Source organism: Thermobia domestica, chromosome 16, assembly GCF_964235325.1.
Source record: "Thermobia domestica chromosome 16, izTheDome1.hap1.1, whole genome shotgun sequence".
In the NCBI taxonomy this organism is placed as follows: Eukaryota; Metazoa; Arthropoda; class Insecta; order Zygentoma; family Lepismatidae; genus Thermobia; species Thermobia domestica.
This window is the reverse complement of record NC_137469.1, coordinates 183753438-183777359: the sequence shown is the minus strand read 5'-3', so window position 1 is coordinate 183777359 and position 23922 is coordinate 183753438. Positions and strand designations below refer to the sequence as shown.

General features: G+C 34.8%; 1 long non-coding RNA gene across 2 annotated transcripts; it reads right to left on the bottom strand.

The window, feature by feature from the left end:
- Nucleotides 1-858: 858 nt before the first annotated feature.
- On the bottom strand, nucleotides 859-18280 carry LOC145673544 (uncharacterized). Of its 2 annotated transcripts, none has more exons than XR_014128784.1 (4): nucleotides 18170-18280; nucleotides 11505-11677; nucleotides 3727-3866; nucleotides 859-1102 (listed from the first exon to the last, which is right to left on the bottom strand). It is a non-coding gene; the product is annotated as an uncharacterized LOC145673544 (long non-coding RNA). The 2 variants fall into 2 exon arrangements; XR_014128783.1 differs by lacking the exon at nucleotides 18170-18280 and adding an exon at nucleotides 17613-18069.
- Between the last annotated feature and the right edge of the window lie 5642 nt (nucleotides 18281-23922).

Genomic DNA, 23922 nt, shown 5'->3' with positions numbered 1-23922 from the left:
CATGTAAATATTTAATGCGATATACAATCGATTATTTCTTTGAGCTATCGTATATAATAAAGAAATTATCCTTAAAATGATCAAAATTCCACCATCCTACATTACTTATAATTACATAAACCGAAAGCCAAATAAAGGAATGAACCTTTAAAAGACAATACATAAAATAAAATCCTGTAGATTTATTGAGAATAATTACAGTAATAATGTATTAAATTTTACATAAAGTATACATTTGTAGTACACAATATATTCAATGTAAATACATAAACAAAAAGTCTATATTAATTTAAGTCTACTAATTGCATACCGTACATTAAAATAGTTTGAAATGTATATACACCTCATCAGTGTATCAATTTTAACAAGTTTTATTTAACATAAAAAAAAGCACACTTACTTTGTAAGAAAAGTTCGAACAGAGTTGCACCTTACAAACTCTTCCCCACACCCTAGTATTGTAGTTCAGAAGATGACTGTACCAATCACCGAAAACCAAGCAGCAGAATCATGCGTTTACTTACGTCCCCCCCCCCCTCAACACAAAATAAGTTAAACTATTTCTTGAAAAGTTCTCTGTCACCTTCATCTAAGAATATATTTAGCGATACGAAATAGGTATATTATACATTACTTTAGGATCTGAAGTGTGACTTAACTGCCATAAATTAAAACTAAGCATAATATACCCGCAAATTAGCTTAAATGAGTACCATACACATCACACGAAGCGAGCTACGCCAATAAAAAAATCACAGTCAATAAGAATTAATTAGATCTTCAGTCTATATTTTTAAATTGGTGTTACGTTGACGCTATGAACTTTGGGCTTCCTATACTAAATGTATCTATGCCAAACACTCTATATATAAAACGTTTTTCGTCGAATCTGCAAATTGAGCAAGCCGCGCGCTAATGATGGGAGGCTGATGATAGTTTATCACATAGGAAGACACTGAAATGCTAGGTGAGTCACAACACTTTCTTCCTTTTTCTGGGATTCATCCTTACTTACGGTCAAATTTGGTACCGTCTATGTAGTACCTGTGTGCGGCGTACCTTGAAATCATCTCGGTTGATAGCCTCCAAACACAGTGGACTCCTAAAATAAACCAATTGTTGTAAAATTACTACTTGTAGCATGTGTGACAAAATTTAAAAACGAAAGATATCTCAGAATCAAGGTTAAGTCAAACGAAGCGTTTTATGCGGGTTTTTTATCTTACCTCAGGCTATCCAAAATACTAAAACATTGTTTCCTATACTTTTGGAAGTTATATAGTAAATATCTTAATAACTATCACTCAAATTTGGTACGCTGAATAAAGTTATAGTGTAAATATAGAATTGAAACTATGATCCAAACTTAAAATAATGATATTACAGAACACAATAAACTTAACTTAGGATGAAAATGGAAACTGTAGATGCATGTGTATTACTGAGCGAAGGAAGGAAAGTAACTCAGCTGGGTTACGAGTTTGACAGAGTTCATACACAGAAATCGTTCGGTGGTTTATATTTCCTGCTTCGACTTAAAAGATAAAGAAGATAAGCTCGCTTTAAAAAGAGTTAAAAAGAAAAAAAAGAACTTTTAAAAGATTTAATTTATTCTGAATTTTTGTTCAGTATTTGTAAATAAATAATGTAGAAAACCGACACAGAGCTTGCCCGCTGGACTCTGGTGCCCAAATCCCAACTCCGCTATATGCATGCCTGCCATAAAGTAATAGAGATATAAACTTTTTTTAAAAAGTGCAGATTAAGCCTAGCTTAATATTTAAATTTTTTTTTAACGATACCTACAGTATGGCGCTAAATTCGTCATACAAAAGCAGAGGAGTGTTTCCTGAGAGTAAAACAAACAAAAAAGTTCCAATAAACTTAGGGCGAGAAGCCCATCGTTCACGTGTTATAGTGTGCCGAAAACATGAAAAAATCAATTCTAAAGGTCCATAGCTCTAAAACTATGGGACCTACCAAAGTCGGGTCAAGACTTCACTTAGGAACTAATATGTGCTCTATCCAAAAATACATATTTTAGAATCCTAAGGTACTCACGCAACAATTTTTATGGAGGTAGTTGGAGAGTACTTTATATCATAGGCCCATAGTCAAACTCCCTCTATAAACATTGTTGTGGAAGCACCTTAGGATTCTGAAACACGCATTTTTGGATAGGGAAGTCTTGACCGGACCAAGGTAGTTCCCATAGTTTTGGAGCTATGAAACTTTAAAGTTCATTTTTTCATGATTTCATCAGCAGCCTATAACACATAAACGATGGATTTTCCGCCCTATGTTTATTGGATTTTTTTTTTTTTTAACTCTCAGGAATCACCCCTCTGCTTTTGTACACCGAATTTAGCGCCATACTGTATAAATTAATAAGGTAGAAGTATATGTGATCCTTCTCACTATGCTCACTTATAGATATATCTTAAAGGCTAATGATAAATAACACCAGCCCTCTGCTCCTATACCATCCTGTGATACCGGAGCAGGACGTTTGGGCGCGAGACGTTTGGACGCAAAGCCGTATATCTAAATAGGTTAATCTACTTAAATGGGTTATAATGTACTTCAAAAATAGAAACCGGATGATTACGTACTAAAAGCCTTAAAAATAGGCATTAATATCACTAAAACTCAAAAAATAACTGCACAACCTAAAATTAAGAAGTTCGGAAAGGTTAAATTTGATCCACATTTTCTTTAAAATGCCATGGCAAACAGTCACTGAAAGTCTCAGTTGCAACAAATGCTTAATTTAGTTCTATTTTTTTTTTTTTTGTGTGTGTGTGTGTGTATAGTGCAGAAAAAAATGGGTCTAATTATTTTGTTTTTAGAATGATATATCCTAATTTCAGGAAAATCGGAGACAATGACCTGCAGAAATATTTTTCAGCATGAATCTATATTGGGCTAAAATAAAATTTGCTGTAGGCATCCTACAACACCCCAAAGTAAACTTCTGTGAAGTTATCTTTACAATATCTCTAACGTAAAGGATATTCATAACTTCATAGCAATTCATTACACTGCATTACTGCTTATTACTACGTATTTGCAACACAGATAATTGGAAAGGAAACAACAGTGAAATCTAATATACCTATTGAATAATTTGCTTTGTCTTATGTTACAATTACCATGACATTAACATTCCATGACGGAATTATGGGCCAAATCCAGCATTATTCTGCAATGTCAACAGTTTCAAAATTCTGTACGGCGAATTCTTTTATCAGCTTGAATATATTTTCTTCTTTCAGTTCAGTTGATCTTGAGTTTAACGTCCCGTGAACAGCGAGGCTATACACAACGTGAACCTACTGATTAACGTGGAATCCGAACCACGACGTGAGCTCTCGTCGGGAATTTTCTTCTTTTCTTGGGCGGATCGTCTTCTTGAAGCATTGTCTCGTGTCCTGCTTCTCTTTTTCCTTCGAAATGCATCAATAAAGCGCCAAATCAACCAATGTCGTTCCTTTACGTTCGATATATTATAAAGAACAGAAGTTTGTTTATTTTGGGGTGTCATTGGCTGCCTACAGTAAATTCTATTTGACCCATTCTTCCTATTTAAATGTATAGTTAGTGCCTATTTCTATGAAAATTTATTAATATTATAGTGTCTCAACTTTCTATCAATACAATAGTCTCAACTATATGGTTTAATGGGTATATCGAATAATAATAATAAAACATTCAATAAATACTCACTTCCTGAACTACCCAATACATAGCATAAAGAACAGCTATGTTCATTCCAAAACCAGCTCGTAATCATTTTTTCTGATCTCTCGGAACAGGTCAGTGCTTAATAAACATTTCTTACGTTTTGTACCATGTGTTTTAATAATCTATTATAGAAAAAGAAAATGCAAAAAATTAAAATATGTACAGTATTTTACAAATTCTAAGTCACATCTTTATAGTAACTAAAAATTAATGAGAAATGTACATTGTTTTTAACTTAAATTAGATATCTGAGTTCCAATTGAGGCAAAAATAAATAATAAAATTGTACCATCGCCATCTCAGATATGGTTCAAACTTTTTTTTTTTAATAGGAACTAGACATGTTTTTAAGGGGCTTTTTTTTTTTTTGGTCGAAAAAAAAATTCCCAACAAGTAATGGGCCATCGAGGACGGGGAGTACAATTCATGAATTGTAGAAAACGTGGAAAATGGTCAAATTCGGAGCCTCACAATTCAGCAATGGAGACATATAGAGTTACAATTCTTGTTGTGGTATGCACATAGGGATATGAATAAACTATATTTTATTATAGTTTGGTTTGCGCATGCGTATCTTTAAGTACATAAATTAACAAATGAACGTAAGTTTATGTGAAAAGTCGAAGTTTATGCTTTTTTTCGAGCACTTCCGGTTCGAATTTTAAATTCTGTTTTCACGGTTGGTAAAACCTAGTTACCCGCTCCCCCCCCCAAAAAAAAAAGTATCGCTTCTGTGTGCAACCGTTTTATCGCAAAAAATTCGAGAAATCGTCAAATTTTCAAAATCGTCATTTTCTCGAAAACATCATAATTTCAAATTCTTAAATTTTGCCAGATGGTTCAACTGTACATGAATAATAAACACACCAAATAGCATTCTCGACCAATGCTTCATGAATGAACTACAGCCTTTTTAAGTTAGCGAACTTTCGTTAACTTTGAAGTCACAGCTTGCAACAATGAAAGTGGAAAAAAATGCTACCGCAAAGCACCGTGTAAAATTTCAAGATAAAAATTCCATTTTACTGCATGTGGACTTCGCTTAAATTGGACTGTTATTCTGCAAAGGGAAGTTCAGAGTGATCACTGGAGAAACGAGCAAATCTCCTTTACGGGAGTGATATATTATTATGAAACAACTGACAGTTTTGCCATAATAAGCGATGACAAAACACACGATTCGGCTCGTACTCATAGCCATGAATAAGATTCTAAAAATACTCGAAGAAAAGCGAAAATATGCGTTATAGAAAAAGGTTCGAGTACGTGAAAATAAGTGTCTACAATTTAATAAACCGTTTCAGTGATTTCTGATGGTGCTGCATTCCACTTTAAAAATTGCTTTCAGATGTCCAAGATGCAGACAGGTCCGATAAAGGAGTGGCTTTTCAGTGAAACCGGCCGTGGTAAGGGTCTCTGCGACGTATTGGGGAGAGGGGGGATAAGAATGTGGCAACACGGGAAAACGAAAAACAGATTCACAGTATTAAACCAGCAGAAAAATTCGTGTGTATAGTGCAAGTACCAACTCCGGGTATTACTCTCGTCTTGTTGCCAAAAACCGAATTCGACAATTAAAAAAAAAAAAGTGGGAAAGTGTGCGACCGGTAACTGGTATTTACCGAAGTCATCTTTGGCTTTTATGACAGTAACGGGTCACTATGGACTAACTTCATGCTTTCCCCAAAATCGAGCTTCTGCAATTCAAAGTGTAGATTTAAGAAATTTGCAAAAATTAACTTTTGTTACATACATATATAATAACCAGTGATGGATAGCAGAAATATTATCAATAAATCAAATATTACATGAAATTGCAGTGTTCTTTGTGTTTCCAGGAGGCGCGGTGGCTCACTGGTAGAGCGTTCACCTCCGGTGCTTGGGGTCCTTGGTTCGATCCCAGCTCGCGCCGTGTGGACTTTGTGGTGGACAAACACCGTGCTGGTGGGTTTTTCGGGGTTCTCCCGTTTCCTCCCACTTTCTTCATTCCGCCATTTCACTCATTTCTCATAATCACTGTCTCCTTTAGCCTAACCGGCATAAACGTGGGACGTAAAACTCCCAAGTTTTCATTTCATTATTTTTTCTTTGTTTCCACATGCACCTTCAACAGGGTACAGGTTTCCAGAAGAGAATAAGAGAAGAGAATATAAGTGTTTTGTGACTATCGACAACGTGCTACGAGTTGTGAGTGCACCTACACCTATTGGAGCATCTGCCATGGTTACATGCCATTAGCGAAGAAGACACTAAGTAAGCAAATAATTACTTCAGAGTGGAAAAAAATCAGTGAAACTTTGTTTTGTAATCGTAATTTACACCTCAGGTTACATCGGTTTAAGAAAACGGAGAAGGGGAGGCTCATCTTATTATTTGAGAGAGCCTTTTTGATCAAAATAATAAAAAGGAGCCAGGAAAAACTTTTATTCTTTATTTAATGAATGTGAACCACAAACATAATCAAATTGTTGCACTTTCATTGTTTTCAGTGTTACCAACGGTGATATTGAAGTTAATGAAACTTCGCTAACTTCAAGAGGCTGTAGTTCATTCATGAAGCATTGGTCGACAATGCTATTTGGGGTGTTTATTATTCATGTAAAGTTGAACAATTTGACAACATTTCAGGATTTTAAATTATGGTGATTTCGAGAAAGGTGATTTTTGAAAATTTGACGGTTTCTCGAATTTTTTTGCGACAAGACGGTTGCACACACAAGCAATACAATTTTTTTTTTTTTTTTTTTTTTTACCAACCGTACCAACCAGGTCTTACCAACCGTAAAATAGAATTTTAAAATTCGAACCGGAAATGCTCGACGCAAACTTCGACTTTCGAGATAAACTTACCTTCATTTGTTAATTTATGTACCAAAAGATACGCATGCGCAAACCAAACTATAATAAAATATATTTTATTTATATCCCTATGTACACTCATGTCCAAAATGATTGTCGCATATCTATAACTGTCTTGTAAGAATATAATTTGATAATGATTTTGCAGGGTACTATTAATACTGATACTACATGTATAATCGGGAAATGTATATTCGTAGTAAATTTCAGAAGAAAAGAATTACAAACCCGAAAATTAGAATGAGTAAAACAAAATGTTGCTAAATGGACAAGAAAGTTTTATTTTCGTTTTATTGTTCTTATTTACTGCTCTTTTGACATGAAATTTGCCACATACATCGTCTTTCCCGATTATACACATACTAACATTATAAGAAATACCGGACGAATTCGTTATCAAATTATATTCCCACAACAACATATTTATAGACATGCGACAATAATTTTTGTCATGAGTGTACATACCACAACAAGAATTATAACTATCTGTCTCCATAGCTGAATGATGAGGCTACGAAGTTTACTATTTTCCACGTTCTCTAAAATTCGTAAATTGTACTTCCCGTTTTGATGGCCCATTACTTGGCGGGAAAATCTTTTCCGACAACAAAAAATACGGGTCATTTAAAAAACATGTCTAGTTGCTATAAAAAAAAGTTTCAACAATATCTGAGATGGTGATGGAATTTTTTTTGGCTGACTTGAAATGGAAGGCGCAAACCATTATTTATGTTATTTATACGTTGATTCATTTTGCAATAGCAATCTACATGTAACTGTATATCGGAACCTTATATATATTATAATATTTATCATAGGTAGAAGTACGTAATACGTAATGCATAGTACTCCGTAAGGAAGCTATTATGAACTCAAGGCATTATGTAAAGTGATGATGCAGAACCACAGGAGTGAAGTAAAGCTCTATTAGATGTAAGGCATAGTTGTATGGGATATAAAATTTTTACACTACCCTCGGTTACGTGCATATCCACCGTCGCTGACATGCCCGCTCCATACGGAAGCACACCAAGCTCATCCTGCTACGCCCTTGTGCTCACTCTGTTAATAATATTCGTGCTTTTCAGTGGCTATCTAGCACTGGTTGGTTCGTATTTTTCGCACTGTCGTTCTATCATTGTTTTTTTTTTTTTTTTTTTTCATGGTAATCTTTACTTTCAATTTTCAATACATATATTTGCGCCTGATTTACATAAGAGTTGTACTTCTGCACTTCTGAAGCACGGAGTTAAGTTGTTCTAAAGGAGAATATATTTTCGGAAAGAACAGGTTACAAATACAAAACATACCTAAAATATAAAAACTTACTCTTTTCTTTATCATAGCACTATTGTATTCTAGATTCCTCGCCCAACTAAATGAGGATTTCACTTACGAAGTATCAATAACACTAAAACTGTATTCTGTAACCATAGCCGCCCGCTGCAGGGAGCACTTGCTTTAGCAATGGATTTTCCTAATTAGTATTAAAATATGCTAAATTTTTTTATTCACACACAACAGTTAGTGAAGTTAGCAGTGAGTTGTAATAATTGTTATTTTACATTAAATATTATGTGGTTCTAGGTATTTGTATCCGCGTCTTTGCTTGTATGTCGGTAATTTTCCCCACTTCCCCCTGTAAAAAAATCCTGTGGGAGTTACTATGTCTACATTTCCCTTTAAAATTCGCTTATATACTACATATACATCTATATAGCAACTAATTTTTAATAAAGATGAATATATTTATGATTACGCCAACCACACGATTAAATTAATCGAGAGCCGTAATTAGTATACACTACTTTAATTGGTTAGTGCATCGCATACACGACAACGACAACTAGCATATCTGAGGATGTTTCATACTGTGACCAGAAAAATTTACTTCGAAATATCCCATACTGCAGCTAATTTAATATTATATAAGCATTTCGATACTCGAAAAGAAAGATCAATTGAGACGTGTTAATTTATCCTGAATAACTGAGTCCTGCAACCAAGGAAGAGGGGTTAAAATAACTAATTGTCTATAACAGCCCAAGTACCGGCAATAATTAAGTGCAATGAGCAATTACAAAGACGAGACGGCTATTTTTACCGCAAAACTGTACAGCTGTTATTCCTTTTGCTTAATGTAACCAAGTAAGTTGGTTAACACCTTTTGACAATTTTCTTGGTAACTAAAGGTCAGAAGGTATAGCGTCATTAGCTTCCCGCACTTGAACCTGCTCGTCACTGGGGGTGTGGTAAGAGGATAGCAAATCACCAGCCACCATTCACTGCGCTCAGCGAGCCACGAGTAACCAAGCTGGCAACTCCCCATAAACGTCACTACAACTTTTCACGGGAAAGCAACGACGTTATACCTTCCGTACTATAGTAATCCAGGAAAAGGCAAAGTGTAGTATCACTGAGTACTACTCGGTTACTATTCGGCTACACGACTTCTAGCGTAGTTTTAACCGAAATTCGACTATCAGCAGCTAAGTTATCATTTAATTCTTACTCTGCACACGAAAAGAAAAAAAAAAAAAGTTCATATGAACCCGTGGTCAAACGTCTATAGTTACAGGCTGCCGAAAACGTGCGAAAAGGAAATTTAGAGGTCCAGAGTTCCACTACTGTGAGACCGATCCCAGTCGAGTCAACACATTACTTAAGAGCTAGTACGTGCCCTATCCAAATATCCATATGTCAGAATCTTGCGGCACTTACACATTAACTTTTATAGAGCCAGTTGAGGAATACTCAGAAAAGTTGAAGTGCTCATAAACTGTCCATTGATACGCAAGCACCGCAGAATTTTGAAACATGGGTATCTGAATAGGGCACATACTAGTTCTTAAGTGATGTCTTCCTTGACTGCGCTCGGTCCCACACTGAAGCTATAGATTTTTAAAGTTTATTTTCTTATGTCTTCGACAGTCTATAGCTTCGAAAGTATGGACTTTTTACCACAGGCCCATATGAACTATTCCTTTGCTCTGATGTGACAAATCACCTCTGTAGGTTTGATGCTTTAAATTTTTTTACACCCTATATATATACCAGGGTTGGCTGGTTTAAACCAAGGTGGTTTAAACCAGCTGTTTTTTAAAAAAAAAAAAAAACAACTGGTTTAAACCAAAAAACGAAAAATGTTCGAAAAAATGTAAGTGTTTGTAAAATCTTGATGAACACACATTTGTGGGTTATCACGTTTCACTCCCATATATTATTCGTGTTATATTCAGACCTGAATTCCCCATTCATTACTCAAAAAGATTATACTACAAAAGCATTTTTTTTTTTAAGTTTATAAATGTTTGTGATTTTTTTGTAGTTGTTATTATTGTTATGTAATTGCAATCAAAGAAAAATTCTAAATATTGTTTCGTTTCAATGTTTACTATTGATAAAATACTTCGAAATGCCGTACTTTGTGTGTGTGTGGGGGGGGGGTCATACAGACCCCACGAGAGGCATTTAGTGAAATGAGAACTATTTTTGGTATCTATTTATGTATAAATGAGTCTGAGCCAAAGTGGACTCAAATAATTCGTATCTTTATTCACTTTTCTTACTGATATGCAAATTAAGTCGTTGTATTTCTTTAATTTGGACCAATAAAAGTCATTGTTAACTAACTTGAACTAAGGTAGTTCTGTACTCCGTAGTACTTAGAAATTGTCCATATGTAATTCTCTATAATAGTTTTACTTGTGCAACTGTTTATCTTTTTGCTCTTCCGAAATTACTCTTGACAATTATATCAAGAAGCATGTAAAGATCAGTTCAACGTATTTTTATCAGGATTCCTTCGTGAGTGAGTCGGCAGACGTATCGCATTTGTGGCCAATTAGTCCTGGTTCCGAGTTCAAATGGAGGACAATTTCTCTCGGATGTAACTCGAGAAGCGGTTTTTATTCCGCTTTAAGCTTATGTGACTCCTTCCAGCATAACCCGGTTGTTGCATAATAACATCAGGATGAAAAAAAACTTATTTCTGTCCATATATGATATGAATATATAGAGCAAATTATTTAAACCAAACAAACCTGGTTTAAACCAAAAAACCGTTTTTTTCTTTCCAATAAAAACCATGGTTTTTGCCAACCCTGATATATACTAATATAAAGAAACGTGGAGAAAGTTATATTGTTTACTGACATAACCAAGACATACGGTTAGTGACATAACCAAGAAGGCAGCAATCTTCTAGAACACAGGAACGTCTTCCCATTTAGCTGTAATAAAAACAGAAAACAACGTGCCCTGCGGGGCACTAACCCGTCTCCACTCGCTAACGTTCACTCGGCATCATTATGTGAATTAAATGTAGAACTTTGGTAAAGAAAGAAACCAATTATTACACTTTTAGCCAAAGCTCACGCTCACGCCTCAAGCTGCGGCTCACGCTCATCACGTTGTTCATCATAAACTCGCACAGCCTAGGATCGAACTAGGGATGCTGATGAAAGAATTGGTGAAAAGAAAATGTGGAGGGAAAAGAAAACTCACGCTCATCACCTTGTCCATCATAAACTCAAATGCTCTAGGATCGAACTAGGTGCATTGAGAGATCTACTATTTAATACCGTGCCTACAGTCCCTCCACCCCCCAATTTCACACTCAGTTGAATAAACTGTGTCTGTGTAACGTAATTAACTGACAAATTACACTTGTTCTAATACAAAAAGAAGAAATGAATATCGTAATCTGAAAATACATAGTACTGCCCGCTGATCTAGTTACTAGTGTGTGTGCATTTCGGGCACGTAGTCTCACGTTCGATTCCCTGCGGGAGAGTACAAAAATGTAATTTCTTAATTATTTACGTTCATTCTTCATCCATCTCGTTTAGCATAAAGAGTATAACTATGGAACGTTATCTGAACATACATAGTTCACTAACCTTTTCTTTATCATGATCCCTTTCTATTTTTAGAGCTTGTCTTTCTTGCTTCAGCTTACATTCCATTTCTTCTTTCGACGTCTTAAGATCCCTCATGTTGCATTCCAGCACTTTGTTCCTCGCATGACAACTAGCTAGTTCCATTTCCGCTGTTTCTAACCTTTCAGCTAAAACTGAAAATATAATAATAAAAATAAATATTATCATTTCCCTAAATTTGCTTTCTATATAAATATGTAAGAATTCTCAAAAAAGTATTGTGACCTGCTTACCCAACGCACCAGAAGTAAGCATTCTACAAATGAACCACCGTGATCCCCACGTCTTCTTTAGACTACATGGCATAAGCGTTAAGATATAAAACAAACGTTTCATTTGAAGTTTCACAACCCCAAGCAATAAAATTATTTCCGCCAGTTGAAGAAAGACACACGCAGCGTTTTCATTTTAACTTTTACGATAATTAACATAGAACAAACGAAAAACAAATAAACAAATGCCGTCGAATTGTAGAAGATTCGCTACGCTCGTTTCTATAATTAACAACTAAAACCACGATGCGTAACTAGATCAAACACAACAATAACTTGTCATCACTTATGGAAATTCCCTTTCTTGTATATATATATATATATATATATATATATATATATATATATATATATATATAAATAAAAAGAACAGCCCGTTCTGCATTGTTACTACGCCTATATCTGTATTTTGACTTGTTAATTTTATTCAGCATAGTAACAGAACTCAAAGTGAAAGACAATATACGCCAGATAACAAGTAAAAGTATAAAGTACTGTCCTAGCTCCACATACTCAAATTCATTACATTTCAAATCTTTGATCAGTAAATTCAGTCTCAGCAACTAAAGTATTTCTTACGGGAAGAGTTATATTACTGAGCGAAAGACACTTTAGGAAGGCTTACTTGTTACGGGTGTAAATATGCGTTCAAAGGAATGCCATTGAAACGGTTGTGATATAAACACCAACCAACATGGGTATGTGGTTGCCACTAAAAACTACAAATGCTACATAACCGAGTCAGGACAGGAGCGCAACAAGGAATGGGGCAGCGTGAAGTTGCGTCCGTAAGGAATAAGTGCGTCAGCGAGGGTGCGTATGCGCGTAAGCTAATGATTACGTAAAAACTAAAATCATTATATATTGTTATTAATTACCAGCGTTGGCCAAAACCATGGTTTTTATTGAAAAAAACTTTTTTTTGGGGGGGGGGAGGTTTAAACTTTTTTTTGTTTGTTTGTTTAAATCAGTTTTTTGGTTTAAATAATTTACTCTATGTATTCATATTAAATATGGACAGAAATTAGTTTTTTTCCCCTTGGTGTTATTATGCAACAACAAGGTTATGCTGGAAGGGGTCACAAGCTTAAAGCGGAATCCAAACCGCTTCTCGACTTACATCCAAGAGAAATTGTCTATTTGGACACGAAACCGGGACTAATTGGTCACAAATGCGATTGCCGACTCAGTCACGAAGGACTTCTGATAAAAATACGTGGTACTGATCTTTACATGGTCCTATTTGTTAATATAATTGTCAAGAGTAATTTCAGAAGGACAAAAAGACAAACAGTTACACAAGTAAAAACATTATACCTAGAATTATAAATATATAAATCGGGAAACTCCCGCCTTAGCCATTAGGAAAATCCTGTTATTACTTTACATGTATCTGTATGTAAAATTTTAAGGTCAACGGATCATAATCACTACGCTAAAATTGAGGTATTAAATTACAAATTTGGTATGTATATATCACTCAATAAAATTAAAACCAAGTCAAATCCAAGCTGATGTTGGAAGCTACATAGGCACTTGATAAATTGGGCAATTTCTATCAATATATTTAAGCAACCTTGGCTTCTTTATAAAACAACAGGCATTCATTCAAGTAGAAATATATCATTTGGTTTCATTTCGTATGTTTAGGCTTAACATCCTTATGAAATACCAAGTTTATCACGGAGAAGACTCCTGCTTAGAGGGACACCTCGAATCGCTACTTGGTTTACACTTGAAAGATGGGTTGTGGTTCGACCGAGAATTAAACACGGGACCCCTTGATTAAAGGGTGGAAAGTAGATAAAAGTAATGCGGATGGTTTGATATGTGGAAACGTCACCATGAAGTTCACACGATTTAAAGCATTTTTCGTTTTTTTTTCTTTTTTTTTTTGGTTTAAACCAGTTGGTTTTTTTAAAAAAACCAGCTGGTTTAAACCAGCCAACCCTGTTAATTACACACTGCTCTCCTGAAATAAAAGTAGTACTCCTTTTGTAAATTTTGCAAATCTATACGGACCTAAAATAGTACATTCCCACGTACATGTAAACTAAAACAAATACATTACAATACAAATTAAAATCAAGTTGTATAACCTCTACTGTTACAAAAAATACATCCGCTCGTTCTGCCATAAATTACTACAGCACTCATCCCGGAAAGTTAAAATTTGACTCTGTTCAAGAATGTATATAAGTAATCAAAATATAAGGAATGTGAATATGGATGAAATAATCAGATGAAAATCGTAATCTGACGTGTAAGTTTTAAAACGTAATTCAAAGCGGGTGGAAAAAAATCATGATTTTTAAAAAAAAATCATTTTTGATGATTTTTTTTAAATCGATTTTTTTTATTTAAATCAAATCTTTCTCCTCGTATAATACAACTCGCGAACTGAAGAAAAAGCATTACAAATTAGTATTAAATGCCAATTATGCCATTTAAGTGAAAGTATTGGGGTTGAATTTTGAATTAATCCCCAATCGTTAACCTATATCAATCCCAAACAATGTTTCTTAGCTTTAAATTATGGCTTTTTTTTTTTTTTTTTTTTTGGTAAATTATAGACTTTTAGTCAAGCATCATCCCTATTTATCCTAGGATGATGGTTCATACCTCATTCTCTTCAGAATAGAACAGCCTTTAAAACGGTAACACTCACATTTTCCCTATCATGTCCCTGAAGCGGAAAATTTTGAGAGATGTCGGGATTTTTTCTGATTTTTTTTTTTTTTTTTCAAATTTTGATCCCCTCTGGACTCACTTGTGTTAACGCACAGATCTCAAAATCAACTGTTAAATACTAAGGGTGTACTAAATGTGTGTATAAAATTTCAAGCTTCTATCTTGAATAATAAGGGCGGGAAAAATATTTAACAATGAGCTAAGAACATCCTCACCATACCCCAGATGACACGGATGTGATATAAAAATTTCCTCAGACATCTTATTTATCCTAGAATAAAACAGTTTCAAACGGTACCATTCAAATGTGTCCATCGTGTAGGCTATCTGGGGCTGGAAAATCACGAAAAAACGGATTTTCTGTTAAGAAATATCCCCTTTTTTTTAACTTTTTACCCCTCTGTACCGCCTGTGTTTAAAGGCAACAATCTGAAACAAATCTGAAAAATACTAAGGGGTGAAGTGAATGAGTGTCCAAAATTTCAAACTTCTAGATACAAAAGTAAGCCCGCAAAAAATAATATCCCCGAATACCCCAGATTTCCGTATAAAACATGATCTCAGGTAACAGTTTACTGAAACATCCCTATTTATCCTAAGATCATGGTTCGTACATCATTCTCTTCGGAAAAGAACAGCCTTTCAGATGGTACCATTCATATATCTCCATCTTAGGCGGGGAAATCGCGAAGAAAGCTATTTTTTGTTAAAAATATCTTTTTTTTTTTTTTTTTTTTTACATTTTCGCCCCTCTGGACCCCCCTGTTTTCACGCAGAGATCTGAAATCATCTGAAAAATACTAAGGGTGCACTGAACGAGTGTGCAGAATTTCAGTATTCTGAATGCAAAAAGTAGGCCCGCCAAAAAATAATAAAAATAGACACAAAAAATCTTTTTTTTTTTTTTTTTTTTTTTAATTTATGACATCCTCACATCCTATGTCTCGACGCAGAGAGAAGTGAAAGCATATGTAACGTGCTCTACAATTCCTTCAATCTTGAAAAAACAAAGTAAAAAGCTTTATTGGTACTTTTTTAATCGAATAATAAAGATTTTATCCTATCACCTAAAAATAGGTGATATAATTTAAAAGTTGAAGCGTTAAGGAAAAAGTACAGCAACGCTTATTAAAGTGACACTTTTTTCCTCAAAAGTCACTGATATTTGGCAGGGGCATATTTTAAAGGAAATTGTAACTAGCTTGCGGCACGAAATACATAAATTTTGCCTAAAGTTATAAAGTCTAAACAAAACAACAACAACAACAACAAAAATCGGAGAGGGATAGGATACGCCGTATTATCTGGGAACAAATATATAGACGCACACACAAAAGAATCTTCGTCTTAAATGTCGATGGTGATTTCCCCGTTGGAATAGCTAACGATTTACAACATAAACCGTATGTTACGAAGAGAAGAAAACAGGATTGCCCTGTTACCCGTTCAAAACGGGATTTTCCCTAATCATCCTCTGCATGACACTTGTTTTCAAAGCTGTACATACTGTACATTTGAGTCTCATTGTATTATGATTATCATCTTCCATAAAATCGGAATAACAGAACAGAAACGGGACTTTACTTATTTTCACTTTAAATTATTTCGGAATTTGATTTAAATCAACGATTTTTATTTAAAAAATCAAGTGATTTAAATCAATCCACCCTGATTCAAAGTATACGCTTGTATTTACATACTGCACAAATAAGCCACCATGAACTCAAGTTATGAAGGCAATGTTCCAGTAAAAGACAACTTCTTAATTGCTTCTTATATGCGAGAATAAACCATTAAAATGTACAGGAGAAATATGTAAATTGTTCTATTTTTCAATATCACTCTTTACTCGCAGTCGCACCTACACTTTGCTGCCTCCTCTACCTTTACCGTTCTGATTCAGACAGCACTAGTGCTTGCTAGTTCCCACATAGCACGGGTCATTTTGAACTGTAGCATGGTGTATATCCGAACTCTACGACACTATATTTATTCGCACAAAGCTAAAGCCTTCCTAGACTGAATCTGCTTCGAGAAATGTAGCTCTTCACTTTGAAAATACTCTCTAAGCTAGTAAACAGTGAATTTTCCGATTAAAGAAGTTAACATAAATATTGGCCAGAATAAATCTGGGATATAGTATACAACAGGTCCTCATCATTTCCCGAGGACTCAGGAAGTTCAGTATTTTACGGATTATTCATTGAGGACCTAGCAACTTGAAAATGGGGTAACAAAGCGATTTTCATTTACTTATCGATTGAAACTTGTACATGACATACCACCATTTCTATACGTGGTGCAAGAGTTTGAACTATCCTCGAGTACGGTGCACTTTATGTGCGCCTCTGTAGTGCCCTTGTACTTTATATTTCACTATGTGTGTGGGGGGGGAGAAGGGACTTGAACGCATATTGCATGTCTTGTGCTCGTGGATAGTTCTTACTGTTGCATTACGTACAAACGTGATGGTATTTCATGTAGAAGTTGTAATAGCACACATAAGAAACGCAGATCACGGTGTTCTCATACTGCATATTCCAGTGTGAGTACAACATGATCTGGGTTTCTTATGTGTTCTATTACCACTTGTACATGACATACCACCATTTCTGTACGTGGTGCAAGAGTAAGAACTATCCTCGAGTACGGAGCACGATGAGGAGCTGTTGTATACTATTACCTTATTCTGTACATTACGATTAATTTTATTCTCGCCTTATGTAACTGACCCCACATTTTATTACCCAAGCCTGGCCCTTACAATCAGGAACCTTAAATTAGAACAGAAAAGACGGTGCAGTTTTACTATACGGATCCACACATTGTAAAATGTAGAGAAAAATCTTGGAAAGTGTTTAATTTGCCCATTTTATGTTGAGAACAGAACCCAACGAATCCCTGGGGGGGGGGGGAGCTTCTAACCTTTCTACTGCTACTCCTACTACTGCATACACTATGGATCCGGATAGTAAAACTGCACGGAATAGACTAATCTATAGTTTGCTTTCTCAGACTCATTGCACACTCATTTCAGTTTACATTAACTTTACACTTTATGCTCACAAGATACTTTATCGAAAATATCTCCAACGTTCATATCTACCTTCCTCTGCTGATGGTTCTTCCTTTTTCTTTTTCCGTAATTGTCTTTGGCCATCACTTCCCCTTTCCTTTTATTTAAGAGGTCGAATGTGTCGTCAAAATTTAGCTTTGTGGCTATAAGTCTATTCGGAAAAGTATTTTCAGTATCTACATAGCTTCTGAATCGATCCATTAACTTCCCTATAGATCTCGTATCAGAAGTCGGAGAATACATGATTCCTTCTTTTAGATAACTCTTCGCTTCACACAACTTAACGTGATAGTATTTAAGCTTCATACATTATTTTCCTGTACTTTACTTTGCCGGATAATAATTAGTGCAGTATAAATCCTGCATAAAACACAGAATAAAATTTTTAAAATTTGAAAAAATACACACGCACGAGAAACATACGAAAATTCCAATGATGCCAGGCCGGCAAGGAACATTCCTTTATATTGTATCTCAATCTCCACTAATAATTAAATTCGTATTTCAGGATCAGCCCATGTTTCAACTGAAAATATCACAGTATACATAAATAGCCCATTTTATGTCGTGAACAGAACTATACCAACCTCTGCGTGACTTCTAAGCCGGCCAAATGAAACACTACTTTTGCGTTGCATTAACGCAAATCGGTATGAAAAGTGGCTCCAAGACTAAACGTCCTATGGAGAGTCAATTTCGAACCTATTTTGTTTTCTATATCATGTATGTAAAACATTTTTAGTATTGCTTCCAAAATATTTTCTCTCTCAACATTAAAAACATATTACATTACATTCAACACAATATTTCTAGTACAATTTGTGAAAATTTTCGCTACATTATTTTCCTGCTATCGTTCTAAAAATGTATTTCCTGTACTTCATAAAATGTTTTCCAAACATTTTTTGAAAATGTTTCTGGTAAATATTTGGAATACTTCTCAGGTATAACAAGGAATATATTTTCTCCAGTAACGAAAGAGTATATTCTGAAAACAATGTAAAAATGTTTCTATAATATATCAGAAAATGTGGTTCACTAAAAACACAATATATTTTCCAAAACATAACGGAAAACATTTTCTATTCATTTTTAATATATTTTCCTTTCCCTGTTTTAAAGTTTTATATTCAAAATTCGATAAAATATTCTGGAAATAATACTAAAATATTGGTCGGAAATGCTTCATTTAAGTTATATGAGAAGATTACCAAAATACTTTTGTAAAAAATTAAGTAAACCTTTTAAAAACATTTCTGAAAAATATTTCTTATATTACGAAAAAAAAATTTTTAAAATTATCTAAACGTTTTTAAAAATATATATTCAATATGTTTTCTCGTAAAAATAGAAAATATTGCTAATAACGTATTAGAAAATATTTTTTAAATATATGGAATATATTACATTTCATTGTTTTCCGTATCATATATGGAAAACATTTTTAGTATCATTTCGAAAATATTTCCCCTCTCAACAGTGAAAACATATTACATTACATCCAACACAATATTTCTAGTACAATTTGTGTATTTTTTCTTACATTATTTTCCTGCTAATGTTCTAAAAATATACTTTCTGTACTTCATAAAATGTTTTCCAAACATTTTTTAAAAAAATATTTCCGGTAAATATTTGGAATACTTCTCAGGTATAACAAGGAATATATTTTCTCCAGTAACGAAAGAGTATATTCTGAAAACAATGTAAAAATGTTTCTATAATATATAGGAAAATGTGGTTCACTAAAAACACAATATATTTTCCAAAACATAACGGAAAACATTTTCTATTCATTTTTAATATGTTTTCCTTTCCCTGTCTTAACGTTTTATATTCAAAATTCGATAAAATATTCTGGAAATAATACTAAAATATTGGTCGGAAATGCTTCATTTAAGTTATATGAGCAGATTACCAAAATACTTTTGTAAAAAATTAAGTAAACCTTTTTAAAATATTTCTAAAAAATATTTGTTATATTACGAAAGAATTTATTTTTAAAATATTCTAAACGTTTTTAAAAATATATATTCAATATGTTTTCTCGTAAAAATAGAAAATATTGTTAACAACGTATTAGAAAACATTTTTTAAATATATGGAATATATTTCATTTCATTGTTTTCCGTATCATATATGGAAAATATTTTTAGTATCATTTCGAAAATATTTCCCCTCTGAACAGTGAAAACATATTACAATACATCCAAAACAACATTTCTAATATATTTTGTGAATATTTTCCTGGATTTACTTTCTGGCAAGCATTCTCAAAATGTACTCTCGGTAATTTCTAAAATGTTTTACAAACATTTTTGAGAAAATATTTTCGGGAAATATTCGGAATACATTAGGGAAACCAGAATGGAAATCTCCAGAGAAGGAAAACCTTTTGCAAATCAAGGAAAATATTTTCTTTTGGTTGAGGAAATATTCCTTGCTGTGTGGGATGGGGGGACTTGTGTTCTAGAACCTTCCCGACGCGTGGCATATTAAGTACAGTGCATAAAACACGAAACAACTTTTGCTAGGTGCCCACTAAAAAGCACAAATGCATTCTATTGGAATCAGTGCAGGAACACAGCAAGAGGGCCCGAGCGGCAACGAGGGGGTGCGTTCGTAGGGAACAGGCACGTCAGCGACGGGGACTATGCGCGTAAAGAAGGATAATGGAAAAGCACACTTACGCTTACAATGATTTCACTATCACTCAAAATGCGGCTTCACTCGAGCAGCCGGTTCTACCAAATAGAAAATTTAAAGATAAAATATTATAAGAAACATTTTTCGTGAAGGAATGAGAGTGTGAATATAAGTCATTACTGTCAGTGTACAGCACATTGAAATGAATTTTAAGTGATCAGTGAAAGTATTGCATATGTAAGTGTGGTCTTCCACTATTCTCTTTTAGACGTATATTCCCCGTCGCTGACGCGCCTGCTCCCTACGGACGCATCCCGTCGCTGCCACTCGGACCCTGTTGCTGTGCTCCTACCCTGACTCGCTGCTTTTTAGTGGGGAGCGGATATAAATTGGTTCGTGTTTAATTCACTGAAATTGTTACGCTTTACGTCCACGCTGTATTTGTACTGAGGCCTGAAGTCAATCTGCAAGCACTAATGGAGCTTCTGATTTAGTTCATGCTCTGCTAAAAGAAATGCACTGTTCTAACCTGATATGAAACTGTAAGAAATATGTCAAAATTTGGTAGAACCGTCTGCTCGAATAATGCCCAAAATTCATTTCAATTTGCTGTGTACTGACATTAATTACTTACATTCACACTTTTATTCCTTCACATAAATATGTTTCACATCGTATGTTACCTATGAATTTTCTGTTAGGTAGAACCGACTGCTCGAGTGAACCTCTTTGGGAAATGACCCTCGGCAATTGTTGCAATGCCAATCGTGTATGACTTCAAAGTTAGAAGCAACGAGCCCTATGGAAGTTCTAACCCCTTCGCTCACTCAGTTATGTTTTGTTTAACCTTTTGTAGCACTACTGTCTTAAATCTAGTGAAAAAATCCACAAAATCGATGAATATTTGGTAGACCCGTTTGCTAAAGTAGTGCCCCCAATGTATATGTGCATAATCAGTGGGAGGATATTACCCCAGTTGAGAGCACTCTCAAACTGCAACCATCGCCCTGCTGCACCTACACACCCTCACAAGACACTTGGCTACCGTAACTGTGCTACAGAATTCGGTGCGGAAATCATAATAATGTAACGGATTTTTGACTGTTCGAATATTTTGTTCATTAATTGAGTAGACAGCTCCCTCGCATTTTAGATTACAGTACTTACTCCAGTGCCAGCATGTGATGATGGATACTTATCAATGTTGCCACTGAAGTTCAAAAAAATATATTCCAGCTCAATTAAGTATCCTCTACATGACTATATTATTATGATTTCCACTGCTAATCGTAAAACGATTCAAAGGAAACCAAATGTCTTATTAAGGGACCGTTGTTGGGGGCTGGTGGTGGTTCCAGTCAGATGTGTTTAAGAGAGCTCTTGACAAAGGGAATATCCTCCTAATGTTTATGCGCACATTAACAACGGAAGTCTCTTTGGGTCAAAAACCTGCTTTCAGGTGGAACACCAATTCCTCATCATTAAAAAGAAATGAAATTAAATATTTAGTTTCACGCCCCAGGAAAGGCACCGAGCCTAAGGAAGATGGTGATAATGAAATGTGAAAAATGGTGGTATGAAGAAAGTGGGCGGAAACGGGAGAGTGTCGAGAAAACTCAGGCACATGGTGTTTGTCCACCACAAAGCCCACTTGGCACGAGCTGGGATCGAACCAGGGAGCCCACGCACTAGAAGTGAACGCTCTACCACTGAGGCACTGCAGCCCCATTAGTAAAAAAAAAAAACAAAACAAAAAAACATACCTCATTACTTCGGGGCTTACATATCTGCTGCCACCAAAAGGAAGGTGTGTACACAACAGGGGCGGATCCAGAGCAGGCTGGATCCGCCCCTGTTGTGTACACACCTTCCTTTTTGGTGGCAGCAGATATGTAAGCCCCAGAAGTAATGAGGCTATGTTTTTACTTGTTTATGTTTTTTTTTTTTTTTACACGTTGCAGAATTTAAATGAAGCAATACATAGCAAGCAATTACTTGCCTTGGTGTTTTTGGTCAGAAAATGTCCGCGTTCGAAAACGCAGGTAGTCATTTGTGTTCTTTGAGTTCAAGATGCGATATTTTACGCTCTCATTCCGTTCTCAAATCCGATCCCTACTTCTTATGGGGCCGCGGTGGCTCAGTGGTAGAGCGTTCACCTCTGGTGCTTGGGGTCCCGGGTTCGATCCCAGCCCCCGCCAAGTGAACTTTGTGGTGGATAAACACCGTGTTTGGGGGTTTTCTCGGGGTTCTCCCGTTTCCCACTTTCTTCATTCCACCACTTCATCCATTCCTCATCATCACGTCTCCTTTAGCCTAATCGGCATAAGCGTGGGACGTAAAACTCAAAGATTTTCCGATCCCTGCTGCTTGTTAACAACGGGCAGACAATAATCCATAAAATCTATCTGTCCACAAGTTTGTCAATATTTATTTTACGTATCTTTCCATTTAAGAAGTGGCCATTCCTGCACCGAGGTTGGGACGATTTCTGACTCTTCTTCACACCGTCCTTTACGCTGAAAATATCCAGAACAGAAAGCATGTGAAATTTATGGCTGATATTTTCCTGCCAACTCATTTTTCTTTCTATAAGCTCTTTTTTTTTAATGATACAAATTGTAAAAACCCACTTTACTGTTTACATGAAATTAAACTGCTTCATTTCATGTTAAATGTATTTAGTCGTTGTAATAAGCCTAGGTGTAAATACATGTTATTTCCCAAAATAAGCCTTGCATGTACTCCCACTTTCGAGAGCGTGTGGCCAATGCTCCTGCAAATGATGAATTGATCAACAGCAGACCACCTAGCACGGAATCTTTCTTAACTGAACTTGAAGCCGTTACCCTGACCCCTTTCTGCTCGTCGAGCTGCTCTAGAAATATCACTGTGGAGGATGATATACATACCAAAGTTGCGACAGGTGAGTTTTTGACATGTTATTTTATAATACCCAGTAAATGCCGAGTAAGAAGAAAAGAAAGAAAGTAGTAATATTTTATTAGTACTTAACTAAAATAAAATAATTGTTGAACAAGGCAATACTTTTATGTAAATGAAATATTCAATTTAACGTTCCACGATCAGGCACTGAGGCTAAGAGAGTCGGTGATGATGAGAAGTGAATTAAATGGTGGAATGAATAATGTGGGAAAAAATTGGAGAACTCCAAGAAAAGCCGCTTGAAGTGAGCTGGGATCGAACCATTGGCCCCAAGCACCAGAGGTGAACGCTCTATCACCGAGCCACAGCTGCGCCAATTTTATTTAAATATAACTGTTTCAGCAACTACCGTTGTCTTCTTCAAATACACTCTATTTATTTATTTATTTATTTATTATTTTAGATTTTTAAAGATTTCCTTGTTTATTAATTTTTATTCCTTCAGCAATTATTTTATTTGACTTGAGTATTTATATATAAGCAAAGCTTTAATATAGAATGTATCTCATGTTATAGTGTTCGCGCTTTTTTTTTTTTGAATGGGAAAAAGTACTCCTCTCGAAAATATTTTTCTCAACAGAGGGGTAAAATATAATTTTCACCAAAGAGAAGTTTTATTATTATTATTATTATTATTATTATTATTATTATTATTATTATTATTATTATTATTATTATTATTATTATTATTATTATTATTATTATTATTATTATTAATAATAATAATAATAATATAATAACTGCCTCAACT